This window comes from Benincasa hispida, chromosome 1 (genome assembly GCF_009727055.1).
Source record: "Benincasa hispida cultivar B227 chromosome 1, ASM972705v1, whole genome shotgun sequence".
Classification (NCBI taxonomy): Eukaryota; Viridiplantae; Streptophyta; class Magnoliopsida; order Cucurbitales; family Cucurbitaceae; genus Benincasa; species Benincasa hispida.
Genome location: NC_052349.1, coordinates 81090464 through 81097474, shown reverse-complemented (window position 1 = coordinate 81097474; position 7011 = coordinate 81090464). Strand labels below are relative to the sequence as shown.

Below are 7011 nucleotides of genomic sequence, written 5' to 3'. Positions count from 1 at the left end.
TTCGAATTTAGTTGACAAGCCGTTAACGACACACTGTAGCAAGTACATTCAACTTTTCGGTGACCATTAATCGACGCATCAGACAGAGATTTAATGACTTCCCATTATTGCAATCATTTGAGAGAAAAGTTCTTCACCCTGAAGCTCTATAAATACCGAGGCCACCTTCGTTAAAGGAGTTTAGAGTTTTGGGAGTTCGACATATACACAGTTTGCCATATACTCAGAAGAAGATCATAGATAGTCGTTGTAACTTTCACTGTCATTAACTCTTTACTCAATTCCGCCGCATAGATTTATACTTTAAACAACATATCAACCAACTTATTGTTTTTGTCACCGCAAAAGAATCAGAACTTACCATCGCATATTATCTCAATCGTCCCTGTGTTCAACCCTAGACTTACCAGGCAACCTAGTAGGATTTATACTTGGATTTTACTAGGAAAACTTACATATACAACACATACACCATCATCGCAATATACACCATTATTTCATCACATTCACAATGTATCAAGTTTTTGGCACCGTTGTCGGGGACTTTGGCAGTACATATTGTGCTAACGGTAACTTTTTTATTTTCTTTGTAGCTTTCCATCTCTGTGCACTGCTTCTCTATTGGTAAGGGAAGAAGCGGGCGTCGTATGAGCGAAGGACAAGCTCTTGAGCCCAATTATGACCCAGAGATTGAAAGAACTTTCCGAAGAAGAAGAAGAAACAACCGCTGACAAAAACAAAAGAGAAATCCCAACATGGCGGAGCAATTGGAAGATAGAGCACCCAACGCAAATAATATCATGGCGAACCCCATTCTCCTGGTGAACGACCGCAATAGACTCATCCAGAACTATGCGTTGCTCAACCTTTATGATTTCTCACTAGGAATCATGAGGCCAGCCTTGGACCGATCGAGGTTCGAAATGAAGCCGGTTATGCTACAGATAATTCAGACTGCCAGACAGTTTAGCGGTAGACGTGGCGAGGATCCGCATGCCCATATCCGGAGTTTTATTGAAATCTGCAATACTTTTGTGTTCCCAAACATCTCAGCTGAGGAGGTTCGACTAACTCTGTTCCCATTTTCACTCTGCGACCAAGTAAGGAAATGGGCCTATTCTCTCGAACCAAGGGAGATCACGTCTTGGGAACAAGTAGTTGAGAAGTTCATGAAGAAGTACTTCCCTGATGGCAGGCAGAAATGCACGTCATTATAGGCCTTTTATTTAGAATTATGAGGGTTGTTAAGTAGAAGATGCGGCGATTATGCTAAGAATTCATGAGAAAATGAGCTTGCATCGATCGACATTAAGAATCTCGGCTAACCCACTTTTATGCATTATTATGCGTTCAATTGTCTATCTTTGAAGCCAACGCAGGAAGCGGTCGCATACGTAGAAGCAAGGCTATCGCAAAGACGACCGCATCTGGGGAATCTCTCCATCACAGAGGCGAATGCATACGTTTGACGCATAGATGTTGCAACCATCAACCACATGCGTCCATCGCATAGAAGTTGCAGCTGTCAAGCGAATGCGGTCATCGTAGAGAGATTGCGGCTATAGAATAATAACCATAATAGAGGGATGACAACAATGGTGGTGGAATGCATTGATACTCTAGAAACCAAGCATGTACGCATACCTCAAGAGTATCAAAAGGTGATGTTGACATTTCACCTACCACGTCGTTAGCAGCAGAGATTCAGAGTAGGTCCATCACGTCCATCACGCTGTTAGCTGTAGAATTTTAGAGAAGGACCATAAATGCTATCGGCGATCAAGCTCTACAAATAGAAGCCGTTGAGCAGAACTTCAGATGATCCAGGGTTTTCTGCCTAAGAGAAGATCCGTATGATCCAAGCCAAAGCGTGAGAAGATTGCTTGAGAGTTCTTCATCCCCTTAACCATTTCGAGTGACGACAGAAGCCTTCGCTGGAGTTGGAGCTCGAGAGAGTCTACTCCACCACCCATCCATGGCACCACCGGCAGCCTTAACACGCATCTGATGGAAGCAAGACATTGCTTCCATCTGGCCCTCCATTTCTCTTCTATCTTTGTATTGTATTACATTTTGGCTTAAGGAATTAATACATTTTGTGATCAATGCATTTCGATATTTTCCTTCGATTCCATCTTCATCTTCATTTACTAGCATCCTTTACTTTCATTGCATCACTAATAAGACTGTTAGAGTATCGAATACTTAATCATGCGACATAGAAATATGAAGCATGTAACAAACCATCGGGAGGTGTGCGTTGCGCAAGTGTTGTGAGAAAACCTTATTTTCTTAGTGTGAAGCTGTAGCAACGCTTGTCTATAAGTAGACGCAATGCTTGTCTATGAGTAGAATCAGCAGCACCTAACTGCTCGGGAGGGTAAGTGGTTGGTCATATTAAGAAATGTAAGCAAGTGTTCACTAGAGATAGGAATAATCTTACGTTAGCCAGGTTTATGCGATTACCTTATCTTATGAGCACATCATTCATGATTTAGGCATACTTGGGAGAGTAGTCTAAAAACCAAATCTAAGACTCGAGAGAATGGATTGGATCGCATAAGCAAGAATGGGGAACTTAGGAATAAGCTCTGTTTGCTACTACACAGTGTATGCATCCTTTAAGTAGGATATGGTGATATGCGGTCATCTTGCTTATGTGTGAGAGCACGTGAGTGGGAATATAGAGACTTAGAAATAGGCTTCTCGACACTATCGCTTATACATCGCATGCGTCTATGTCAAGTGTGTATAGCATGATCGCATAGCTTGCGTTGGCTGGGTTACCCTTGCAGTCAAGCTTAGTGTTGCAGTGAAGACATCCTCGCCTTTTCATTTATTTTTCCATGCATTTTACTATGCATTAACAGATGTCGCATCTCTACCTCTCAGTCATACTTCCACTGCTTTATCTGTTAGTTAGGAGTAGGAGTAGTTCATAGCCCATAACCCTCATCATTCTTTTATTTCTTTGCCGCAAACACATTACCGCATACCATTTAGCAACAAGTCCCTAAGTTCGACCTCGGATCACCCGAGAAACTTGCGATCTCGTTATACTTGGCGAGAGCGCAAGAAACGTTGTGACAGGAACGCATGACCGAAGACATGCATCGCACAATTGCGTTACCAATTCCCCCCGCAAGAAGGAGAAAGTTGATTACTAATTTTGAACAAGATATTGATGAATTGCTCAGTGATGCCTGGGCGAGGTTTAAAAGACTGATGCGAGATTGTCCGCACAATGGCTTACCCAATTGTCTCTAAATGGAAATTTTCTATCACGGTTTGAACCCTACATCGTAGACGGCTACTAATGCGGTAACGGCTAGAGGTCTGCTTGACAAAACATATGACGAGGCTAAAAATATACTTGATCGCATTTCGAAGAATCACGAAGACTGGAGAGAAAGCGATCAATGACTGAGAACTAAAGATAGTGATGCAAGTAATGGGGCCATCGTATCCCTACAAAACCAAATGAATGTGATGATGAATCTGATACAAGACATCGCAATCAATAGCTCAGGAATGCAAAGGGGTCAGGTCAACGCAATCGATCAAGCGAGCGCAAGTTGTGCCACTTGTAGAGAAGCCCATCCGATGGAAGAGTGTCCAAGGAATCCACAATCTGCTTACTTCATAAAGAATAATCCTTTCTCCAATACTTACAACCCTAGGTGGAGAAACCACTCCAATTTTGCGTGGAAAAATCAACAAAAAAAATTTCAACCCATGGTGCAAAAAGAAGGGTTGCCAGGATTTTTCCCGCGAACAAATGGTCAATCACAAAATCAAGCTAGTAGTTCGCAGGCACCACAATCTTCATCTTTGGAGAGCTTACTAAAGCAGTATATTGAGAAGAATGAAATAGTACTCCAGAATCACGTCTATATGCAATCTCGAAATTCAGATAGGACAGATTGCAGACGAGCTCAAAAGTAGACCGCAAAGGGCGTTGCCGAGTTCAACTGAGCTCCCATGCAACTCAGGGAATATGGGAAAGGAGCAATGTCAAGTTGTGACTTTGCGAAGCGGAAAGATAGTGGCAGAAGAGAAGAAGGAACCAAGTCGGACTATTCCAGTTGCGATGGAACCCCAAACCTCGTTGACTCAAGAAGAACAAGAAGAATAGAAGACGATGGAACCAGAAGTTGCGTCAACTTCTAAGCCTATGGAATAAGGAATCGTGAAAATACAACTGCCACCATTTCCTCAGAGACTTAAGAAGAAAAAAAATGATGAAGTGCAGTATCATTGCTTCATGGACATGCTGAAATAGTTACATATCAACATCCCTTTCACTGAGACGATTGAACAAATGACAAAATATGCGAAGTTTCTAAAGGACATGGTGACGAAGAAAAGGAGCACAGGTAAGTTCGCAATGGTGGCATTAACGCAAAGTTCAAAAACCATAATTCCACCGAAAATGCGCGACAAGGAAGTTTCACAATACCCTGCTCGATTGGAGGGATATATATAGGTCAAGCGCTTTGAGATCTCGAGGCCAGTATCAACCTAATGCCCCTTTCAATTTTTAAACAGTTGAATGTGAGGCAGCTGACACCCACGATGGTGACTCTCCAGCTATCTGACAGGTCCCTTGTTCATCTAGAAGGGAAGGTGAAGGATGTCCTAGTCTCGATTGACAAGTTTATCTTATCGACAAACTTCATCATCCTCGATTATGAAGCGGACAAGGATGTACCCATCATTCTGGGACGACCATTTTTGTCCACTGGTCGCGCTCAGATTGATGTGTATAAGGGAGAGATCACCCTGAGTGTGAATGGACAGAAGCTCAGGTTAGACATTATTAAGGCCATGAAATACCCGGAAGAAGAAGACTTAACAGATTCCAACAATGAACCCAGTAGTTATGAAGAAGAAAAGTCTGAAGATGAAGATGAAAAAGAGGATGCGACTGCATCCATGGTAACCTGCAATGCGATCGTGGAAACAACAACCAAAGAAGAAAAACTGACGTTGAATGAAGAGAGAAAAGCACAACAACCATCCTTGGAACAACCACCGAAAGTGGAGTTAAAAACCTTGCCAAGCCACCTGATGTATGCTTTTCTGAGGAAAAATGAAATGCTACCTGTAATAATTTCCTCTGCACTTCAAGAAGAACAAGAGCATGTGCTGCTAAGCATCCTGAGAAAGCACATAAAAGCAATAGGATGGACGCTAGTAGACATTAGAGGAATCAGCCTCGCATATTGCATGCACAGGATACGTCTCGAGGAGAATAAAAAAGGATCGATCGAACATCAACGCAAACTAAACCCTGCGATGAAGAAGGCCTCGAAGAAGGAGATAATCAAATGGTTGGACGTAGGCATTATTTATCCAATCGCCGACAACACGTGGGTCAGCCCCGTGCAATGTGTGCCAAAAAAGGAGGGATGACGACAGTCCAAAATGTAAATAATGAATTAATACCAATGAGAACCATCACTGGCTGGCGGATCTGCATGGACTACCGCAAACTGAATGCGGCTATGAAGAAGGATCATTTCCCCTTGCCTTTTATTGACCAGATGTTAGACCGCCTAGCAGGAAATGATTACTTCTGCTTTTTGGATGGATATGCAGGCTACAACCAAATCATGATTGCTCCTGAAGATCAAGAGAAAACCACATTCATCTGCCCCTATGGAACATTTTCTTTTCGATGCATGCCATTCGGATTATGCAATGCGCCGAGCACGTTCCAGAGGTGTTTGATGGCCATCTTCTCTGAGTATCTTGAAGACTCAGTGGAAATTTTTATGGACGACTTCTTAGTGTACGGGCAAACATATGAAGTCTGTCTAAACAATTTGGAAAAGATACTGAGAAGATGTGAAGGGACGAACCTTGTACTGAACTGGGAGAAGTGTCACTTCATGGTGAAGGAAGGTATTGTGCTTGGGCACAAAGTCTCCAAGGATGGGCTGGAGGTGGATAAGGCGAAGATTGTGGCCATTGAAAAGCTCCCACCTCTAGCTAATGTGAAGGCTATCGGGAGCTTCCTGGGGCACGTAGGATTTTATCAAAGTTTTGTGAAGGACTTTTCGAAGATTATACGACCATTGAGTGCATTGATGGAGGCAGAAAGAATGTTTGACTTTGATGAACAATGCCTCAATGCATTCAAGATACTGAAGAACCCATTAATAACCGCACCTGTGTTAATCGCACCAGACTGGACACAACCATTTGAGTTGATGTGCGACGCTAGCAGTTATGCGATGGGGGCGGTGCTAGCACAAAAGAAAAAAACAATGCTAACCCCATCGCAACGATATAGAACCTTGAACCCTGCCCAAGCAAATTACACTACCACGAAAAAAGAACTTCTTGCGGTGATCTTTGCGCTAGAGAAATTTAGAGCTTACTTGTTGGGATCCAAAGTGATCGTTCACATTGACCACTCAGCAATCAAATATTTAATGATAAAGAAAGATGCAAAGCTGAGGTTGATTCGATGGGTTCTCCTCCTTCAAGAATTCAACATGGAAATCATTGATCGCAAAAGGATGGAGAACCAGGTTGCGGACCACCTATCAAGATTAGAAAATCCTAAAAACGAATGCAACCAGTCGGAGGTGAACGCAACTTTCCCAAATGAGCAACTTTTAAAATTGAAGAGTTACTATGGTATGCAGACATGGTCAATTTTCTAGTTTATGAACAATTTCCTAAGAACTACACAGCCCACCAAAAGAGGCGGCTCAGACATGAATGTAATTCATATTATTGGGATGATCAAATCTTTACAAGAGGGGGTCAGATCAAATTTTGCGCCTATGCGTACCAGAAGCTGCTCACCAGCGCATACTATCATAATGCCATAACTCACCGTATGGTGGACATTTTGGAGGCCAATGCACAGCAGCAAAGGTGTTACAAAGTGGATATTTTTGGCCAACTTTATTCAAGGACGCAAGAGACTATGCAATGAAATGTGACAGGTGCTAACGCACGGGAAACATTTCATGGAATAATGCGATGCCCATGAAC

The 7011-nt window shown here is 42.6% G+C and overlaps 1 non-coding gene across 1 annotated transcript; it reads right to left on the bottom strand.

Moving 5' to 3' along the window:
* Window positions 1-3144: 3144 nt before the first annotated feature.
* LOC120070460 lies at window positions 3145-3251 on the bottom strand. Its single transcript, XR_005479955.1, has one exon. It is a non-coding gene; the product is annotated as a small nucleolar RNA R71 (small nucleolar RNA).
* Window positions 3252-7011: the final 3760 nt, after the last annotated feature.